Source organism: Rhinopithecus roxellana, chromosome 5 (genome assembly GCF_007565055.1).
Source record: "Rhinopithecus roxellana isolate Shanxi Qingling chromosome 5, ASM756505v1, whole genome shotgun sequence".
NCBI classification, from domain to species: domain Eukaryota; kingdom Metazoa; phylum Chordata; class Mammalia; order Primates; family Cercopithecidae; genus Rhinopithecus; species Rhinopithecus roxellana.
The window spans coordinates 341,377-364,455 of record NC_044553.1 but is presented as its reverse complement, the minus strand read 5'-3'; the positions used below and the strand labels follow the sequence as shown (position 1 = coordinate 364,455).

The following is a 23,079-nucleotide window of genomic DNA, read 5'->3' as shown; positions in this document are numbered from 1 at the left end:
CTGTGTCCAGTGAACACACAACTATGCATTTTTAAGCAAAAGACACAATGAGGGGACTTCATTGTGAGCCTAGACACAAACCTCCCTGCAGGGGTGCATAGGACCAGCAGGGGGCACTCAGGGCAGTACAGGGGCTTAGGATGATTGTCAGTGGTCAAGGATGAGCAGGATCAAGGCTCAGCATCGGGGCAGATGCAACAGGGCAGAAAAGGGGCTGTAGATGTGAGTTGTTTTCACCATAATATTTCACCACCAGACCTCTCCACTACATCTTCTCTAATGTGTCTGAGTGTTTATATGATTAGAAAATTGTGTTTATGTAAACACTAATATATACCCATATGGAGGTGCATCAAGTTGTCCTCTCCATCTGATGTGGACCTTGTCCATCAGGCACCAAGTCCCTGTGTTTACTTGAGTACCTCATACATTATGGTCCAAACAGGTGGGGTCTCTTTTTTCTTGGTCTCTCTTCCTCCTTTCTTTCTCTGTCACACACAAACACATGAACTGACACACGCACAGAGCTCCCCAACTTTAATTATCTGATGTATTGAAGCAAATTGATTAGTGTGCAGCTTTTCTGCTTTGCCTGCTATTCATGTTATGTAAAAATAAGAACCATGTGTTTCTTAGCTGGTTACTTCTCTAAGCTAAGTAGCATCTTTGTTTATTATACCCAGAGACCAAAAGCGATCCAAGTGTTAGTCAGCAGCTTAACTGGCAAACAAATTGTGGCAAATTCATTTACTGGAATAATACCCACTGTTACAATCAAGTACTGCCGGACACACTCAACACCATGCTTAAAGTAACAAGTACCTGAATAAGAAAAATAAGGCAAACAAATATAAGTGCATACATGTAATTCCACTTCTATAATTTCTATAAAGTAAAAATGAACTTAGTTACATCAAAAAGATCTGTAGTTGAATGGGGACACAGACAAACCATATTAATAAACTTCCTAAATTGACTGAGACCTGTCTCAGACATTTGTGGTTTACCCTACTCATGTACAGCCTTCAGGGTTACAAGGCCTGTATCAGTTTCCAGGATTGTTTCCCTTTATTATTGTTTGTTATTTCCTCCTTGGTTTTCTGTGTTCTACTTTTCTTTTTCTCCCACTATTTTCTTATTAATGGGATGTGAAACTTCCCAACATTTGCAAGGTAGGTAACAATGAGCTGTACTAACAACATGGGGCCTGTTTATCTAGGAATAATCCGTCCTACCCATGAAAGATAAAACAAAACAGGAGACCAGAAACTCACCTGGTTGTAAAATGCTTCCTCTGAAAGATTTTGAAAAGGAAAAAGTGGGGAAAATATGAAAGGAAAGTAAAACTTGTGATCTCAATTCATTGTGACACGAAGGGGGAAAAAAACCTAAAGGACGATCCATGCAAGAAACTGATTTTCCTTTCATTCCTAAGACAATAGCCACAGACAAAAAGTTAAATATCTTCACAGACATCTGTGCAGATATCTCTTTGTACATGTTATTTTATGTAAAATGCTGACATGATTGTCTAGTTCTCTATGCACCTCTTTTTCATTACAACATGTAAATTTTCATACCATCCCTCTTTCCCCTCTAGCCAACTTTTCCCTTTTATGTATTGAAAGTCCTAAAAATTGTCTTTGGGGAATGCACAGACCACACAGTTTCTGTGATTACTTTTATCTTAATTCCAGGCATGCCCTAACTTTGGCAAAATTAATTTTAATTTGATTGAGATCTGTCTCAGAAACCTTTGGTTTACACTAGGAAAGATCCCAAATTAGGAGCCAATTACTGTAAAAATCAGCCATACCAGTGTGTGTGTGTGTGTGTGTGTGTGTGTGTGTGTACGTGTGTGTTTTAATTTTTGTGGGCTTTGAGCCATGTAGTTCTCTCTGTGGAGATACTATTTGGTGTGACATTTTAATAGAGAATTCTAAAAGAAATAAGAGGATTCTCCAAATTCTTTTTTTTTTTTTTTTTTTTTTTTTTGAGACGCAGTCTCGCTCTGTCGCCCAGCCTGGAGTACAGTGGCCGGATCTCAGCTCACTGCAAGCTCCGCCTCCTGGGTTTACGCCATTCTCCTGCCTCAGCCTCCCAAGTAGCTGGGACTACAGGCGCCTGCCACCTCGCCCGGCTAGTTTTTTTTTGTATTTTTTTAGTAGAGACGGGGTTTCACCGTGTTAGCCAGGATGGTCTCGATCTCCTGACCTTGTGATCCGCCCGTCTCGGCCTCCCAAAGTGCTGGGATTACAGGCTTGAGCCACCGCGCCCGGCCAGGATTCTCCAAATTCTATCAGTTTCTGGACTCACCATGGATCTTGACTGTGTCATTGCTTCTGACAGTCCCAGGGAAGAGACTCTTGGGTGGTTTTGTGGAATCTGTGTTGGGCTCTCCCTGCAGTTTACAGGGTATAGTGATGCCAAATGTCTGCTTCAAGAGACAATTTCAAAAGTACTAGATGCTGCTGAAAGAACATTGTGAACAGGGGACAGCCCCTTCATTCTGGGAGAGCGACATTGGGAGACTAGGCTCTGTGAGCCCAAACAGCATCGTCCCCAGCAGGGTGAGGGCAGAGCTGCAGGGCAGGCCCAGAGCCCACTCAACACAGATTTCAGTCCTGGAGCTGCTGCAGAGGACTCTGAGGAAAAAATTTTTCCACCACCTGAATTACACTTATTTCAAAACAAAAATGCAATTAAAAAAGTTAAAGTAAGTAATCAATGTCCAGGCACAGTGGCTTACACCTATAATCCAAGAAATTTGAGAGGCTGCGGTGGGAAGATTTCGTGAACTCAGGAGTGTGAGATCAGCCTGTGAAACATAGTGAGGCTTCATCTTTATTTTTAAAAATAAAAATAAAATAAAACATAAATAACTTAGCAAAAACTACCAATGTGTCTTTCCATATCCTATCATGCCTGGAGTATTTACCTAACCCAATGAGTCAATGAGAACCAAATTTGAAAGGAGAAAATTTTAGAGTTTTCAGATATCTTAATAGTTGGAAGATGTAGAACAAAAATAATTCTATCAGTTCAATGTGTGCAAGCATTGAGAGACACACTCATGCCAGGAGTTCAACCTGCAGAAGGCAAAACCCAAAAAGGTTGAGGTTGTTAATGTGCCATTTGAAGATCATTTTGAGGACCATGTCCTGTGAGAGTTTGTTTCTCTATTAGAGGAGTTCTTCGCTCACGAAGTTCTGGACATGCCAGGGGACAAATATCAGTAAACAAACATTAGAACTTGAACCTCAGCTTCCCACTGTTGATTTCTCCATGCGTTATCTCTCTGTTATTTCTCATGCTAGATCAGGTCTTTAGCTATGAAATATTCCACCATTAATATGTAAACAACTTGAAGTCTACTGAGTTAAACATGTATATTTTCTCCTGTTTTTCCCAGTTGTTCCCTCCCACAGCTCCAACATCCACTGTTAACATCACCTTCTAGATCTGCTGCCATGCCCTGCAGATTAAGAATCTGATCCCATGACAGGTGGAGGTGCATCTCTATGGAACTTTGGTGAGAATCTCGGTTTTTATCTTATTTCCTCTAGGGCTCCACCATTGCCTCTGGAATAATGGTTCCAGTGGCTGGCCCCTGCAGGGTAGGTAATTCCTCAGTTCTGTAATGCTAATGAGGGAGGTGGGTCTGAATGCATTTCGGAAGTGTGGGCTCTCCCTCTCTCTTAGACACTTTGGGAAAGGAAGATTTTTCTGACTGTCCCCGTTCTAGGGCAAAGGGATTCAACAGGATAGGAATGCTGATCAAACAAAACCTTCCGCTGAATTAAATTTAAAGGAGTTTAATTGAGCAATGGATGATTCATGAATCAGGCAGCCCCAGAATGACAGCAGATTCAAAGAGACTTTAGTTCAGCCATGTGGTGGAAGAAGATTTATAGGTTTAAAAAATGATGTACAGAAATTAGAAGTGAGGTATAGAAATAGCTGGATTGGCTACAAGTTGGAATTTGCCTTATTTAAACACAGTTTGCACACTCGAGAGTGTATGAGTGGTTGAGCTGTGGCTGCTGGAATTGGCCAAGACTCAGCTATTGTTACAGGTACATGCTCCTACGTCAGGTTTTCAATGTTGTCTCCCTATTCAGGCAGGTTACAGTTTGTCCACAAAGACTCAAACATAGAAGTACAGAGTCCTTCTCAGGCCATATTTAATTCACTTTATCAATGCCCTTCAGTATGTTGTTCTTGAGAATTTCACACGACAACATGTTAACCACACTGGAATTTAAGCAATCCAATACATGTTTGTAGCTTTATCTTGTAATAGGTTGTATTTCATATGGCAGCTTCTGTCTCAGTTTAGCTAACACTATGGCTTTGTTTCTACAAGAACTGGCTTCTCCCAAGATTTCCATGTTTGTGAAAGGAAAATAAATTTCTGAAACTCCCAAATCACTAAGCCAAAGGGAATAGTCAAGCTGGAAACTGTTTGGGGCAAACCCACCCCCCATTCTTTCCCTAAAATGATAGTTACTACGATTTTTAAAACTATACCTCCTTCAAAATTTGACCACAAGGAAGATCCTTTTGTATCAAGGACGGAGTTGTCTCCCTGCTCATGTAAGTCAAATGTGTACCTGATTGCTCCTTTTGCTCTATTGTTTTGCGAAGCCAGACTAAGGCCTATGTGACTATTCCTACAAATTGTGCGTTCAGTTAAAGGCTAATCAGAAATCCAAAAGAATGCAAGCATTTGTCTCATACTTACCTATGATCTGGAAGCACTCATTGCACTTCAAGTTGTCCTGCCTTTCTAAACCAAACCAATGTACATCTTACATATATTAATTAATGTCCCATGTCTCCCTAAATTGTGTAAAACCAAGCTGTGCCCCACAACCTTGGGCATATATTGTCAGGACTCCCTGAGACAGTGTCACTGGCATGTCCTTAATCTTGGAAAAATGAACTTCCTAAATCTATTGAGATTAGTCTCACTCTTTGGTTTACAGGCCTGTTTTTTTTCTCATAACTTCAATTTCTGAATACTAAAGAAAAACTTGCCAAACTGTACATTCCCTTGTTTAACCTATTATTGTTGTAAAAAGAAATATATTTATATAATTTATATATAATTTTTCATGTATGTACATTACCAAGCTGAGTAGCAAGCAGACTTATTAGTAAGACAGAGAAATTTTAAAATGCAAGTATCAATTAGCAACTTAATAGTAAAACAAATTATGCTACATTTGTTTTCTGAAATGCTACCCATCATTTATAAGAAATAAACACATATAACATAAAAAGTTTAATTCTCAGTATTTCTACTGAGAAAAAATAAACCAAATAGATAAGGGTATATACTATATTATTTTAGTCTTACAAATTCTAGAAAATAAAAAGTAGTCTAAAGAAATATGAAAACATCAGTAGTTTTATAAAGGAATGGTAGATGAAGGGAAGAAAAAAATATATATAAAAGAGCAAGAGGAATGCTGAGGGGAGCTGACTTGTCACCTTCTTGAAAATAGACCTTTTTTTTAACATTTACTATTGTACAGGTTAAATATGTGAATTTTATTATCTGTCAATTAAAACTTATAAAATTTATTACAAGTAAACAACTGAAATTTTAGACAAAAAAAGGAATGACAGGAAGGAATAAATAAATATGTTAAATATCAGGGATACCTAAACATTTATCTGCCTGAACCTTGTCTCCATATATTTAGGTAAATTCAGCAAAATCACATAGGTTCTCGTGACAGGAAGCAGATTCTGCAAACCACACTAGGCACATTTAGCTCTGTCCTAGAGTTGGTTCAGAGAGCAATTGAGGCCAGTTGTGAGGAGCATAGGCCCAGATACTAGGACTCACTCATGCCAGATGTAAGCCCTTAGACACATACATAGCCCCTCCATGTGTGGGTTCACTTTTACATCTGTACATGAAGAAACCACTGACTCCTAAATAACATAATTTATCCACATAGGTAAACATAATTAAAAATGTGATAGTTGTTAAATGTTTATCACAGAACAATTTCACAAGACAGCACATTTTCCCAAACACAATCATTGTCATCAAAATCCCCCAGGACTCTCTCATCCGCCCTGGGCCCTGCCCTCTTCTCAGGCATCCCACCCCAGAGCTTGCTATATAGTAGGAGACATGCAAATAGGTCCCTCCCTCTGCTGATGAAAAACAGCCCGGCCCTGACCCTGCAGCTCTGGGAGAGGAGCCACAGCCTGGGATTCCCAGGTGTTGCCATTCAGTGATCAGCACTGAAAACACAGGACTCATCATGGAGTTTGGGCTGAGCTGGGTTTTCCTTGTTGCTATTTTAAAAGGTGATTCATGGAGAAGTAGAGATACTGAGTGTGAGGGGACATGAGTGAAAGTGGTTATGTGTGGTGGTTTCTGACCTTGGTGTTTCTGTGTTTGCAGGTGTCCAGTGTGAGGTGCAGCTGGTGGAGTCTGGGGGAGGCTTGGTACAGCCTGCGGGGTCCCTGAGACTCTCCTGTGTAGGCTCTGGATTCACCTTCAGTAGCTATGGCATGCACTGGGCCCGCCAGGCTCCGGGGAAGGGGCTGGAGTGGGTCTCAGCTATTAATAGTGGTGGGGGTAGCACATGGTACGCAGACTCCGTGAAGGGCAGATTCACCATCTCCAGAGAGAATGCCAGGAACACACTGTATCTTCAAATGGACAGCCTGAGAGCTGAGGACACGGCTGTCTATTACGGTGCGAAAGACACAGTGAGGAGAAGTCAGTGTGAGCCCAGACACAAACCTCCCTGCAGGAACGCTGAGGGGAAATCAGTTGCAGGGGGTGCTCAGGACCCACTGATCAGAGTCAACCCCAGAGGCAGGTGCAGATGGAGGCTGATTTCCTGTCAGGATGTGGGACTTCATCTTTTTACAGTTCCTCTAGTGAACCTCTCTAAGTTTGGAGTTCTGTTCTTACAAAATATCATCTCTACATATTTTTAAATGATTATTTTAATATGAGAATCTCTTCTCATATGCACAAAATGCAGATTGATGCTTACAGAAATGAAAAGTCCTCAACCATGGTCACCAGAATCAGAGTCCTGAGGAAGCTCAGGGCTTCCTGGTGAGTCTTCTCCAATCAGACTCAGGACAGGAACTTCAGAAAGATTCCCTGATGAGAACAGTCTTTAGGATTCTGATTACAACCAAGAGAGAGGCTGGGCCAGGGTCAGTGTCATGTAGAACCTCACAGGTTTTATGTCTGATCCTTCTTCTGACACTAAAGTGTATAAATCAGAATCAGCACTGATCTAGTGTTGGTTTTGCCTGCAATTCATGTTTGTTTGTTTGTTTGTTTTTTTCCGCTTTTTAGTTGTTGTTCTTCCTTTTCATTGGCTTTTCCTGCTCCCTGAAAAGTAAAATGTGGTTTCTGTGGTCTAAATTCCAGGGCTCAAGCTCTTTTCCTGGAGCTCAGGTGGGTCTCCGGCTGTGGCTCCTGCAGCTATGTGGGAGAGACTGATGAGACTGTCTTCACTCCCATTGCTCAGGACCCTACACTGTGTTCTGTGTAGACTCACCTGGGAATGCATATGGTTAGTGGGAACTGCAGGGGATAAGCTTGCTTGGTCAACATGAGATGTGGATGCGGAATTGATCCTGTGCTGTGCAAACTGCCATGGATTCACCTTCTTCAGCAGCCGTGGTATAAAGTGGGTGTCAAAGTTGTCAGAATAAAAAAGGAGCCACTAGTGTTAAAACCCTGATGAATGAAGCTGGAGCAGGCCATGAGGGAGGGTTCTCACACTCATCCCTTATAACAAGAACTATCGTAAATAGACTGTAAAACCACAACCTTGCACAAAGGCCACTGCGACCATGGAACAGTTACTTCTCCAAGTGCATCTGCCAGCATCTGCCTGTTCAACCTACACTGATGTCACCCTTGTTGTTCATCCTTCCAGCCTAGAATAATTGTTTCAAAACGCTTATCTACCCCTTCTCATTTTTCTTTCAAACCCTTGTCTTCCTTTACCTACCTGAATGTAACCATGCATATTCCCATTGTGATGGCCATCCTCAAACATTATTTTATTTTAGACTCTTTCTGTTTTTTTTTTTTTTTTTTTTTTTTTTGAGGCGGAGTCTCGCTCTGTCGCCCGGGCTGGAGTGCTGTGGCTGGATCTCAGCTCACTGCAAGCTCCGCCTCCCGGGTTCACGCCATTCTCCTGCCTCAGCCTCCCGAGTAGCTGGGAGTACAGGCGCCTGCCACCTCGCCCGGCTAGTTTTTTTTTTTTTTTTTTTTTTTTTGTATTTTTTAGTAGAGACGGGGTTTCACCCATGTTCGCCAGGATGGTCTCGATCTCCTGACCTCGTGATCCGCCCGTCTCGGCCTCCCAAAGTGCTGGGATTACAGGCTTGAGCCACCGCGCCCGGCCTGACTCTTTCTGTTTTTCAGGTTTGACAAGCTACAGATGGACATGCCACCTTTTCTGTGAGATGTAGAAGATGACAATTTAGGGGGATGGCTAGGGATGTACAATGTCCATGAGATAAGTCATCAGTAAGTGCAGGCTGGAAGTCTCAGAGCAGAAGTGTGGATCACCATGGAATTTCACCTACTCCAGTTCTGCTCTGATGGAATCAGGCACACCCAGGTTATCAAAGACAATTTAACCTAACCTAGAGGCAACTGATGACACTTTAATAAAATTTATAAAGGATATTTACAACACCCCCCTAGATTAGTGTTGGATTGAATAATTACAAAGTATAGCCTCGCCCGTTTTACCATAAAACATGTAATTGCCCATGGAGAACAACGTTTAACATGAGATCTATGTTGTTAAAAACTTTTAAGGGGTAAAACTGAGCATTTTACAATTAGGCTTTTATAATTTTGCTAATGAGTTTTATAATTTACATGTATATTTTGGATATCCTCACTTTTTCAGATGCGTGGCTTGCAACTATATTCTTCCATTCTATAAGTTGGAATTTTTTCCTTGCTTTGCAGGATCTTTCTATTTTGATGCTGTCCCACTTGTTCAATTCTGCTTTTGTTGTCTGTGCTTTTAGTATAAAATCTAGAAAAATCATTCCTAATTTTTTGCAGGAGAGAAATTTTACAATTGCAGGCCATACATTTAACAGTTTAACCCATTTAGAGCTCATTTTCATATTAATCCTAACCTAAAATTCTTCATTCTTTGCATGTGTAAATCCACTTTTTCTAACATCCTCTTTGGAAGAGACTATGATTTAGCCATTGTATATTGTTGTTTTTCACATTGAAAATTAGTTTGCCATCAATAGATCAACTTATTTCTGAGCTCTCTATATGTATCTATACCAATAGCATCCTGTTTTTGTTGCTTAATTTTTGTAATTAGCTTTGAAATTTAGAAGTAAGATAACTCCAAGTTTATTCTTGCCTTATTACAGATATTGGGACAAAATATTTTAATCTTTCCACCATTAAGTAATTGATGGCTTTTCATAAGACTTTATTATTTACATGTTATTTTCTTGTGTTACTACTTTGTTTGAAGTTTTAATCATGAACTTGCATTTTAAAAATGTAATTTCCTGTGTCTGGTGAAAAGTTAATGGGATTTTTTAATTTTATGCTCTTAATTTGGCATACCACATTTATCGATTCGAGGACATTGAATTATCGCTGCATCTCAAAAGTAAATTGAGTTGAATGGTGTATGATTCTTTTAAAGTCTTGTGGAATATAGGTGGTAATTACTGGGCCGTAGGTTTATTTATGTATATTAGAAATATTGGTCTGTAGTTTATTTTTCTGCTTTTGCCCTTGTCTGTTAGTGTAATATGGTAATTGTAGCCTTATAGAAAGCATTTGAAAGGTGGGTGCCACACCAATTTTTGAGAAAGTCAGAGAATGGTTGGTATTACTTTTTCAAATGTTGAGACTTATTTTTTCATCTAACATATAACCTATCATGGAGAATATTTTGTCTGTGCTTGGGAAGTATGCATATTATGCTGCGGTTGGTTGAAATTATCTGTAAATTTCTATTAGGTTACTTTGATTAATAGCGTTGTTCAAGTCCACTGTCTTCTTAAGATTTTTTTTTCTGGATGTTCTATACATTATTGAAAGTAAGGTGTTGAAGGCTCCTATTTTCTTATTGTTTCCTATTTATCTCTTTATAACTCTTAAGTTTGCTTAATGCAGTTATATTTCTATTTGTATAATACATATATGTAAAAATAATAATAATTGCTTAGTAATTTTAAATGGTGCAGTCACATAATAAAAATTATATTGTCCCAAATGCTGCCATTGCCTCTAAACTCCTCCAGGTGTCTCACATCTGCTCTGGGCCCTGCTCCCCTCAGGCGTCCATCCCCATATCTTGCTATAGAGGAGGAGACCAGCAAAGAGGGCCTTCTCTCTTCTGATGAAAACCAGCCCAGCCCATGTTCTGTAGCTCAGAAAGAAGAGCGCCAGTTTGATTCCCAGGTGCTTCCACTTGGTGATCAGGAGTGAATACAAGTGACTCACGGGGGGTTTGGGCTAAGCTGGGCTTTCCTTGTTGCTGTTTTTAAAGGTGATGTTTGAAGACCTAGAGATGCTGAGTATGACTGGATGTGAATGAAACAAAGTGGATATGCGTGGCAGCTTCTAACCACAGTATCTCTTTGTTTGCAGGTGTCCAGTATGAGTTGCTGCTGGTGGAGTCTGGGGGAGATTTGGTACAGCCGTGGGGGCCCTGAGACTCTCCTGTGCAGCCTCTGGATCCACCTTCAGTAGTTACTGGATCAGCTGAATAGACCAGGCTCCAGGGAAGGGGCTGCAGTGAGTAATAGGTGTGAAGTGCAATGGAAGAAAGACTTACTAAGCAGACTCTGGGAAGGGCAGATTCACCGTCTCCAGAGACAATGCCAACAACTCGCTGTATCTGCAGATGAATAGTCTGAGAGTCGGACTTGGCCCTGTATTATTGTGTGAAAGGTACCAAGTGATGGGACATCAGTGTGAGCCCAGACACAAAATTTCCTGCAGGGAGAAAAGAAGGCTGGGCTGCAGAGGGCATTCAGCACCCAAATAAGACAGGGGCAGTTCCAGGCTCAGGTGAAGATGAAAGTTAAGGTCTGCTTTTTTGGGGAGGGTCTGTGGATTTCTCCAGCTCTAACAGTTCTCCTGGAATCCTCTGTTTATTTGTGGTTCTGCTCCTACTACTGAAGTTTCTGGGTTAGAAAAGTTTGCTATTATAGGAGGAAATATTCTCACATATCACAAAGGCAGTTTTAACTAATGAAGGCAGAAAAATGCACAGGAGGCCAGGTGAGGCTGTAGACACTGTCAGCCCCCGATGCCAATCTCACAACTAGTGATGGAGAAGGGTGGGAAGCTGATGGAGCTTCCTAACTACCCAGCGTTCCATGCTAGGTCCGTCAGGGCCATTGGTTCCTCCCTGAGCACAGCTGACCACCGGGAGTCCCCCATGTGCCCAGCAGCAGCCACACCTCAGTATCTTCACTGTCCACAGTCACTATCCTGGAGGAGTTTCCAGGATGGATGTCTTTGGCACAAACCAGGTGCTGAATGTCAGAGAGCAGTAGCTGGGTGCCTGCCTGGTCTGTGGAACTCGCTGATGTTGAGGAGATGGGTGGGTTCATTCTCTGGGTCAGCACTGAGATATTAAGTAGGAAAATTCTGTTTTTTCACACACTAAACCTTGCCTTCTGCAGATAAAGGATAGATTGTTCTCACTCTGAACCTGAAGTAGGAACTGTTCCTGTACAACTCAAGGCCCTCAGAGACACCTCTGTGCAGCTTTACTGAGTCAGCTGTTTCTCTGTGTGGGGTGACCTCCCCTGCCAGTGATTGCTGCTCAGGTCTAATTGTGGATTCAGAATTAGGACACCTTTAGGTTATCACGGGTCAGCCTTGTTCTGAAAATCACCATTATCATAGATAGAGGTAATAATCCAATGCCCATTCTCCTAACAGCAGTTTCTCTTTTTCATTTGGTTGAAAGTTTGCAGGGGAATGTGACCACATATTTGTCTGATTCTAACCTCAGAATCTACTATTTGCTCTAGGATACCCACAAATTGGGCAAAGGGAGCTCATTATTCTCATCAAAATGCGTATTTCTGTGAATTTCAACATGTTGTTTAGAATCCATGCATGCCAACAATGTTTCTCAGTGCACTGTTGGCCTGGTGAAGACCTCACAGAGAGCCACTCCCTCACCTGTGCTGTCTCTGAATTCTCCATCACAACCAGTGATTCCTGCTGCAGCTGGATCCACCAGTCCCCAGGGAAGGGACTGGAGTGGATCAGGTGGACAGGTCGTGAGGGAGCACGAATTCCAACCCACTCCTCAGGAATCCAGTTACTATCTCCAGTTCCATGTCCAAAAAACAGGTTTCTTTTACAGTGAAGCCAACTGAGCAAGAAGTACACAACCATGGATTTTAAGACAAAAGACAAAGTGAGGGAAAGTCATTGTGAGTCAGACACAAAGCTCCCTGCAGGGGAGCTCAGGAACATCAGGGGATGCTCAGATCACCAAGGGGCACTCAGGACGCCAGGGGGCGCTCAGAACCATCAAGCCAGGTGCAATAGGCGGGAAAAGGTGCTGGAGACGGGGTTTTGCATCACCATCGCATTTCACCACTGGACCCGCGCCACTGTGTTTATCCTAATGTGTATGATTGCTTGTCTTATCACAAAATGATCTTTCTAAAAATGTAAAACCACATGTAGGTGCATCAAGTTGTCCTTTCCATCTTATGCAGACCTTTTACATTAAAACTAAGTTCCTGTTTTTACTTGAGCACCTCATAAATGTTGGTCAATTATGTAGGATCTCTGTTCTTTTCTGTCTCCTTTTCTCTCTGCTTCTCTCTCACACACAAACTGACATACACAGAGTTCTTTAATTTCAGTGACCTGATGTACTGAAGACATCAGGTTTAAAAGTGCAGCTTTTCTAGTTTAGCTGCTGTTCATGTTGAAACAATAAGAACATGTTTCTAAACTGTGTACTTCTCTAAGCTGAGTAGCTGAGTAGCAGCTTTCTTGATAATACTCAGATACTGAAAGCAATGCAAATACTGATCAGCAGCTTAATCAGTAAATAAACTGTGGTAAATTCATTCATTGGAACAATACCCACTGTTGCAGTCACATACTGTTGGATATACTCAACAGCGTGGGTAAATTCGCATGTACTTACGATGAGTAAAATAAGCCAAACAAAAGTACACATATGATCCCACTTTTATAAATTCTATAAAATGTAAACTAATCTAAATTTACATAAGAAGATCAGTTGTTGACTATAAACGTGATGTGAGAAGGGAAGGTGTAAAAAACAAGAATTACAGAAAAATGAAGAAATTTTGAAGGTAATTGATCCTTTCTGTGTTAATAAATGTAATGTTTATTGTCATTATTTGTCAAAATGGACACGTTATGGTAAGATTATTATTTGCTAACTTCACCTCATTAAAATATTAAAAATTCAACGTATAATTTGGTAGAAAATGAGTTAGACAGACATGGATAAAATATATGAGAAATTAAAAAAAGAAAATCACAGAACAATGGCATGGTGATTTCACTCATCAAACTGAAAAATTTTTTAATTTCTCAACAGAATTAAAGGTTTAATTAATTGTATAAATATATATGATATAGATAAGTATTATATATTATGTGTAATATATAATTATGCATTAATATCTTCCGTTTATATCTAACATGACAAATTAGGCCCTTCTGAATATACACATGAATGAACCCTGGCTCTCCTTTTATTTTTAGGGAAACACTAGTATACAGCACAATAATTTCATTATTTCATTACATGATAGGGATTAATCAAATTATACCAGGCATGTCCATCTCTGTCTGGAATTGTTCGGGAATTAAGTATGTCCTGTTGACAGGAGCTGGGACACAAAGCTCACAGCATTAGTTGTCCTTGATGCCATGCAAAGGCCAAGAAATCTCAGCTAAAATGTAGTGTGGATGTCACATCTGTTGGTGCCTCACACTTCCCCCATGTGAATATGAAAAGGTTAATATCTCTTGAGGTATCTGCCAAGAGTAGTGCAGTTCTCTCATGAATGTCTAAAATGACTTGATAGGGCAAAAAACAAAGACTAGTTCAGTGGATTTAACGTTCTTTTGTGGTTTGACAGTGCAGGCAGATTTAGGTTTCTCATTCATACAAAGGGGTTTGTGGGGTTTGAAAACTCCAAATAGCATCGAATGAGTAATTTCTCATGATTTTTAACTAGATTCACATTTTTTGGTTGAAGAAATAGGAGATGACTGAGGAATGAGCCTTCAGTTATCAGCAGTCAGGCATCAGAAAAATAGTCCGATGACTCATTGTATGTAGCAACTATAAAAAGAGTGAATAAAAAAGAGATCAATGTCCAATACGGGTGGGCAAGAAGCATTCTACAAATAATGAGAAGACTGTTTATAAGCATAAGCAAACAATAATAAAAAAAGGAGAAAAAGACAAGAAGGACGTGAAAGTGGGTGGTGGGAATCGGACGGGGTCCTGTTTCAAAGTCTTGTGTGGAGACCTTTTACTGTCTAAGATCATCAGCCTATTCTGGATGTCTGAGGTAAGCTGCCTGCCCCAAAACATCAGAAGCACCAGAGGATCTCTGAGCATGCTCAATTCAGTATCTTCTATTGGAGTAATCTTATGACTGTGTGAAATTCTTAACTGATTTTTTTTTCGGTGACAAGGTCTTGCTTTGTCACAAAGGTTGGAGTGAAGTGACACAATCATAGCTCGCTGTAATCATGAAATTCTGGCTCACACAATTCTACTGTCTCAGTCTTCCGAGTATCCAGGACTAGAGAGGTGCACCACCATACCCAGCTGATTTTTAAAAGTTTATTGTCACAGAAATGGACTGTCCCAAAGTTTCCCTGGCTGGTCTTGAACTCGTGGTCTCATGTGCTTCTCTTTGATTTGCTTCTTGAAGTGATGAAATTATAGGCATGAGTCACCACATCTGTTCTGAATTGATTCTTTAGCTGTGTAATATTAACCCAATAATTAATTCCCCGGATTTTTTTTTTTTTTTTTCAGTGTTTTGGTTAAAAGCACCTAATAAAGGCCTGGCAAGGTAGATCATATCTGTAATCCCAGCACTTTGGGAGACCAAGGTGAGCAGATCACTTGAGGTTAGAAGTTTGAGACCAGCCTGGTCAAAACAGCAAAACCCGTCTCTGCTAAAAATTCAAGAATTAACCAGGTGTGGTAGTGCACACCTGTAGTCCCAGTTACTCAGGAGGCTGAGGCAGTAGAATCACTTGAACCAGGAAGGTGGAGGTTGCAGTGAGCTGAGATGGGGCCACTGCACTCCAGCCTGGGCAACAGAGTGAGACTCTGCCTCAAAAAAACAATTTTAAAAGTACTGATAAAATTTCTTCCAATATGGTTCAATAAAAAAGAATTTTGTCCTGATGTTTCTTCCAATAGACATGGTCTCGTGGCTGAAGATCACAAAATACTGCTAAAAATATGTAGTAAAAAAGAAACCTTAAACTTTTAGTGATTTGACTGAATATAACACAATAATCACTTTAAATATTTTGCAACACATGCATGCCATATGACAAAAATCTTTACATGTATGGACCTTCCAGCTACCAAGCCTTAGGATAGTAATTGATGTGCCCTAAGGAGTGGACCATAATGCCACAGTGCTAGTGGGATAACTCTTGGCCAAGAGAGATTAATATTTTATCACAGTTTTATAATTTCTATTTAAAGATACAAGTTTTTCGACATATTCAGAAGATTGTGAGTGAGATTGATTCTGTGGAAAATGAACAATGGCAAGGCCTTCCATGCTTTCATAATATTATAAACCAGGTTAAGACTGGATATTTGGTATAATGATGCACTACAACATTGTTTATTGTAATTGTTTCCTTGTTTTTATTTGGTTTCAAAGTTATATAAGTTAGGTTTGTAGAATGTAGGAATTCATTTTAAGGTATATTTTTGGCCAGGTGTGTTGGCTCACACCTTTAATCCCAGCACTTTGGAAGGCTGAGGCGGGCAGATTACTTGAGGCCAGGAGTTCGAGACCAGCCTGGGCAACAAGGAGAAACCCCATCTCTAGTAAAAATACAAAATTAGTCAGACATGGTAACGTGCACCTGTAGGCCCTGCTACTCAGAAGGCTAAGGCACAAGAATCACTTAAGCCTGGAAGGCAATGTTTGCAGTGAGCCAAGATCACACCACTGCAATACAGCTCGTGTGACAGAGCAAGACTTCTTTCCCTTTTTTTTTTTTTTTTTTTTTTTTTTTTTGAGACGGAGTCTCGCTCTGCCGCCCAGGCTGGAGTGCAGTGGCCGGATCTCAGCTCACTGCAAGCTCCACCTCCGGGGTTTACGCCATTCTCCTGCTCAGCCTCCCGAGTAGCTGGGACTACAGGTGCCGCCACCTCGCCCGGCTAGTTTTTTTTTGTATTTTTTTTTAGTAGAGAAGGGTTTCACCGTGTTAGCCAGGATGGTCTCGATCTCCTGACTCGTGATCCGCCTTGTCTCGGCCTCCCAGAGTGCTGGGATTACAGGCTTGAGCCACCACGCCCGGCCTCTTTCCTTTCTTCTTTCTTTCTTTCTTTTCTTTTCTTTCTCTTTCTTTCTTTCTCTTTCTTTCTTTCTTTGCTTTCTTTCTTTCTTTCTTTCTTTCTCTTTCTTTCTTTCTTTTCTTTCTCTTTCTTTCTTTCCTTCTTTTTTATTTCTTTCTTTCTTTCTCTTTCTTTCTCTTTCTTCTTTCCCCTTCCCTTTCCTTCCTTCCTTCCTTCCTTCCTTCCTTCCTTCCTTCCTTCCTTCCTTCCTTCCTTCCTTCTCTCTCTCTCTGACAGAGTTTCACTCTTGTTGCCTAGGCTGGAGTGCAATGGCATGATCTCGGCTCACTGCAACCTCCGCCTTCCGGGTTCAAGTGATTCTCCTGCCTCAGCCTCCCTAGTAGCTGGGATTACAGGCATGTGCCACCATGTCCAGCTAATTTTGTATTATTAGTAGAAATGGGTTTTCTCCATATTGGTCAGGCTGGTCTCAAACTCCTAATCTCAGGTGAGTCACCTGCCTCAGCCTCCCAAACTGCTGGGATTACATTCATCCTGGTCTTTGGTTAACTGACAAGCTCTAATAAGTGCAATAATTTCTGCCTTCTGGACTGGATTTACATCAGATAGAGAAATATATCCTAAATTAAAGTTCTGACTAGTAAAATGAATTACTGGTTAATAACTTCAAGTTGTTATTATTTAGGTAATATTCATCAATAAATAATGCTAAATCAAGGGTCTCAATGGAAGTATTACCTAAGGGATATACAATTTTTGAAAAATATATTGAGATAAAATAGATGTGAGCACGCACTTTGTGTCTAGCAATGTCTCCTGTCTATCACATTACAATCCACACACTAACTTTGACTTTACTTGGGACTTATTTTCATTTTCAAATTGGTGGCGTTTTTTGTTTGTTTGGTTTTGGTTTCATTTTTTTACTCTTAGTGCCTCTAGATTATTTACATTTGGCTATTTTAGCAGGGAACGAAAAAAGATAACATAAGGTGATATGGTTTTGCTGACTCCCCACCCAAAATCTCATCTTTAGTTACAATACCTATAATCCCCATGTGTCAAAAGCAGGACCAGGTGGATGTAATCGAATAATGAGCATGATTTTCCTCATGCTGTTCTTGTGACAGTGAATGAGTCTCACGAGACCCGATTGTTTTATATGTGCCTGGTATTTCTCTGTTTGCACTCATTCTCTCTCCTGCCACCACCGTGTGAAGAGGTGCCATCCACCATAATTTTAAGTTTCCTGAGGCCTCCCCAGCAATGCAGAACTATGAGTCAATTATACCTGTTTTCAAGTTGCCCAGTCTTGCGTGTTTTGAGAACAGACTAGTATAGTAAAGTGGGACCAAGGTAGTGGGGCTCTGCGATAAGGATACCAGAAAATGTGGAAGTGAATTTGGAACTGGGTAACATGCAGAGGTTGAAACAGTTTGGAGGGCTCAGACGAAGACAGAAACGTGTTTGAAATTTTGGAACTTTCTAGAGAGTTGGAGGGCTCAGAAGACAGGAAGATGTAGGGAAGTTTGGAACTTTCTAGAGACTTGTTGAATGGTTTTGACTGAAATGCTGATAGTAACATAGACAATGAAGTCCGGGCTAAGATGGTCTCAATGGAGATGAGGAACTTTTTGGGAACTGGAATATAGGTGACTCTTGCTATGTTTAGCAAAGAGACTGGTGACATTTTGCCCCTGCCCTAGAAATCTGTGGAACTTTGAACTTCAGAGAGATGATTAGGATATCTGGCAGAAGAAATTTTTAAGTGGCAGTGCATTCAAGAAGAAGCAGAGCATAAAAATTGGAAAAGTTTGTAGCCTGATGATTTGATAGAAAAACCCATTTTGGGGCTGGGCACGGTGGCTCATACCTGTAATCCCAGCACTTTGGGAGGCCGAGGCAGGCAGATCATGAGGTCAGGAGATGGACACCATCCTGGCTAACATGGTGAAACCCTGTCTCTACTAAAAAGTACAAAACAAAATTAGCTGGACGTGGTGGCAGGCACCTGTAATCCCAGCTACTCAGGAGGCTCAGGCAGGAGAATGGCGTGAACCCAGAAGGCGGAGCTTGCAGTGAGCCAAAATCATGCCACTGCACTCCAGCCTGGGTGACAGAGCAAGACTCTGTCAAAAAAGAAAAGAAAAGAAAAGAAAAAAACATTTCTGGGGAGAAATTTAAGTTGGCTGCTTGAATTGTGTAAGTAATGAGGAGCCTAATATTAATCACCAAGACAATGGGGAAAATGACTTCAGGGCATGTCAGTGACCTTCATAGCAGCCCCTCCCATCACAGGCCCAGAGGCCTAGGAAAGATAATCATTTCCTAGGCCAGGCCCAGGGCCCTCCTGCTCTTTGCAACCTTGAGACATGGTGCCCTTCATCCCAGCTGTTTCAGTCCCCATCATGGCTAAAATGGGCCAATGTACATCTGAGCCATTGCTTCAGAAGGTACAAGCCACAAGCCTTGGCAGCTTACGTGTGATGTTGGATTGCATATACACAGAAGTCAATAATTAGGGTTGGAACCTCTTCCTAGATTCTGAAGATGTAATGTAAATGCCTGGATGTCTAGACAGAAGTTTGCTGCAGAGGTGGAGCCCTCAAACAAAGTGCAGAAGGGAAATGTGTGGCTGGAGCCCCCATACAGAGTCCATACTGGGGTATGCCTAGGAAAGCTTGAGAAGAGGGCTACTGTCCTCCAGATCCCAGAATGATAGTCCACCAACAGCTTGCACCATAAGCCTGGAAAAGCCACAGACATTCATAGTCAGCCTATGAAAGCAGCCAGGAGGGGGGCATTCCCCTGAAAAGCCACAGTGGTAGAGCTGCCCAAGGCCTTGGAAGTCAACCTCTTGCATCAGCGTGACCTGGATGTGAGACATGGAGTCAATAGAGATCATTTTGGAACTTAAGTTTTAACGACTGCCCTATTGGATTTTGGAATAGCATGCAACCTGTAGCCTCTTCATTTTTGCCAATTACTTGCATTTAAAATGGGTGTATTTATGCAATTTCTGTACAACCAATGTACCTAAAAAGTAACCAACTTGCTTTTGATTTTACAGGCTTATAGGCAGAAGGGTCTTGTCTTTTTTCAGATAAGACTTTAAAGTTAGTCCTTTTGGGTTAATGCAGGAATAAGCTAAGAATTTGGGGAACTATTTAAAAGGCATTATTGTGTTTTGAAATGTGAGGACATGAGACCTGGAATGGACCAGGAGCAGAATAATATGCTTTGGCTTAGACGTCACCCAAAATCTCATCTTGATTTGTAATCCCCATAATCAAATGTCAAAAGTGAGACCAGGCAAACGTAATCAGATCATGGGGGCAGTTACTCCCACACTATTCTCGTGACAGTGAGTAAGTCTCATGAGATCTGATGGTTTTACAAGTGTCTGGCATTTCCGCTGTTTGCACCCTTTCTCTCTTGGCCACCATGTGAAAAGATTCCTTCCACCATGATTGTAAGTTTTCTGAGCCATGTGAAGCTGTGAGTCAATTAAACTTCATATATATGTATGTATATACATGTATATATGTATGTATATATTCACATATATATGTATACACACACACACACATATATATACACACCACATATATATATATGTAAGTTAGCCAGTCTCAAGTATTCTTCCATAGCAGCATGAGGACAGAGTAATACATAAGCTGACAATGAGGTAAATCACACTGTAATGAAACAAGAAGCCTGGATGTGAGTGGCTCCAGGCTTGCCTAATTTGACAACTCATTTACCAAAGCAGTTTATTTTCTCAGTTTTCCACACTGATGCATCCAGTAAGTCGGCTTCATTCCTCAAGTAACTCTCATCATGTAGTGACACGGTGACAACATTCCCAAGGGTCACAAACAAATATTAGCTGGAAGTGGGGAGGGAAAAATTCTGCAATTCTCCTCTGAAGGGCCATAAATTCCTCAACAGACCATCTCCCTTGCCCCCATGACTAGAACTGCACCATATGCCCACATGGACACTCATCCCAGATGGAATAATAAAGCCCCATGATGAGGCTGACCATTTTACTACATAAATTACTAGAGACTGACATTGAGGTTTCAATAACTAATTTCTATAACCTAAATTTAATCACCATCAATTGTCACCTATGCCTTCAGTAAAAAATTGCTTGCTGTGATTAAGTTGTAAGTAGATTCCCAATGTTCACAACTGACCTTCCAAGAGAGCTGAGAAAATAGAAACTGAATGAGGACAGTGAAACCTGTCTTTGCTGTATTCACCACTAAACTCAAGTAAAGTCGGTACTGACCTTGAATACTGTGGCTTCTCTGTGGAATTCATGTTTCACTTCACAATGATTCCAACACAGACTCTCCTTCTACTCAAGCATTTGGCCTCCACTTCCTTTAAGGTCACACTCTGTTCTTAGTTTGTTCTCTGAACTCTATTATGCGGATGGGGATGAGCCACTAGATGAAAATTCCATATCTTCTCAACATAAAACCCATGAACAGTTATTTAATTCTTGTTCTGGTTATGATGGTTGATTCTTTTTGGCATCTTTATTACTGGTAATGTTCAAAGGCATCTCGTTTAAATTTTGACCTCTTCCTTTTTTTTTTTTTTTCCTGAGACACATTTTTTTCTGTTGGGTTTTTCCACTAGCATTATAACATGGTCTAGTGTCTAGCATCGGTTGTCATTAATAATAATTATGAATGTCACAGCTATAATTTTTTTCATAGCAGACACTTTTCTCTTTTCTGGCGATGAGTAAACACTGCCAAACCATCCCTACACACCTACATACGTGTACAATTATCACATTCTGTCATCTGTGAGTAATAAGTTACATCATTCTCTCTTCAAATTATTTAGCCCCCAGAAGGCCAAGAAAAACTCTTCTGAATCTGTTCAAACCATTGACCCAGAAATCACATGATGAGCAACGGCTCAGGTGGTTCTAGGTGTTGAGTTCATCTCTTCCCCTCCAATGTCCCACAGCCCCTGAGCCCACCTCTCCACGTTCTGTCAAGAAATCCCAGCTCAGGCACAGTAAAGAAAACAAGTGACAGAGTGAAGAGGCAACCTGCAGTATGAGAGACAATGTTTACAAACTATATGACAAGGGATCAATATCAAAAATATAAAAGAAATGCAAATTACTGAATAGTAATAAAGTATGATTAAAAATAAGCAAATAAGACCACCAAACACCTCTCAGAAGAAGACATACAAAGGACCAACAAGTATATATAAAATTCTGAAAATAAATAATATACAGGAAAATGCAAATCCTCAATGAGATGGCATTTCATCCTTGTTAGAAAGGCTATTATTGGCCAGGCGCGGTGGTTCACGCCTGTAATCCCAGCACTTTGCGAGGCTGAGGCGGGTGGATCACGAGGTCAGGAGATCGAGACCACCCTGGCTAACATGGTGAAACCCCGTCTCTACTAAAAATACAAAAAATTAGCCAGGTGTGGTGGCGGGCGCTTGCAGTCCCAGCTACTCCGGAGGCTGAGGCAGGAGAATGGCGTGAACCAGGGAGGTTGAGCTTGCAGTGAGCCGAGATCGTGTCACTGCACTCCAGCCTGGGCGACAGAGCGAGACTCCGTCTCAAAAAAAAAAAAAAAAAAGGCGAAACTAAAAAAAAGAAAGAAAGGGTATTATCAGTAAAACGAAAAATAATAAAGACTGGCTAGGATGCATAGAAAGGGATACTCATACATCACTGGTGGGAATCTAAGTTAATAAAGCCATGATGGAAAGTAAAGTTAGAACTCAATATAATTCAGCGATTCAGCAATTCAGCTGTTGAATATGTATTTAAAAGAATGAAAATCCCAATATTTAAGAAATGTCTGCACCCCCATATTCACTGCAACACTATTCTATCTCAATAGTTACATGAAATCAACCTACACATCCATCAACAGAAAAACGGATAAAGAATACATGGTATATTTACACACTGGAATATTATTAACCCTTAAGAAAGGAATGAAATTCTAGCATTCACAGCAACACAGGTAGAAGTGTACACCATTGTGTTGAGAGAAATAAGATAGGCATATGTTCTCAGTCTTATGTGGAAGCTAAAAAAATTGATTTTATAGAAATAGAAAGTAGAATAATAGATACATAAGGCTGAAAAGGAGATGAAATTGAGTGACGGGGAATATGTTTATTTATAAATACAAAATTACAGCTAGACAAGGGGAATATGCTCTAATGTTATACAGCATGGTAGGTTGACTTTACAATTTATTTTACATTGTTTGTTTGCAAGAAGCTAGAAAGAGAATTTTTAATGCTATTTACACAAAGAAATGTTAATATTTGAGTTGATAAATTTGCTAGTTACTCTGATTTGGTTATTATATATTGCACACATGTATTAAGATATCACACTATACCTCACAAATATTAACAGTTATTATGTGCCAACTTAAGAAAAATTCCTGTTAATTAGAAAGGATGATATTGGCACGCATTACAA

General features: G+C 40.6%; 1 pseudogene across 1 annotated transcript; it reads left to right on the top strand.

The window, feature by feature from the left end:
* Positions 1-6,212: 6,212 nt before the first annotated feature.
* On the top strand, positions 6,213-10,716 carry LOC115897445 (annotated as a pseudogene). The gene is made up of 3 exons (XR_004057223.1): positions 6,213-6,330; positions 6,428-6,882; positions 10,652-10,716. The product of XR_004057223.1 is annotated as an immunoglobulin heavy variable 3-23-like (transcript).
* Positions 10,717-23,079: the final 12,363 nt, after the last annotated feature.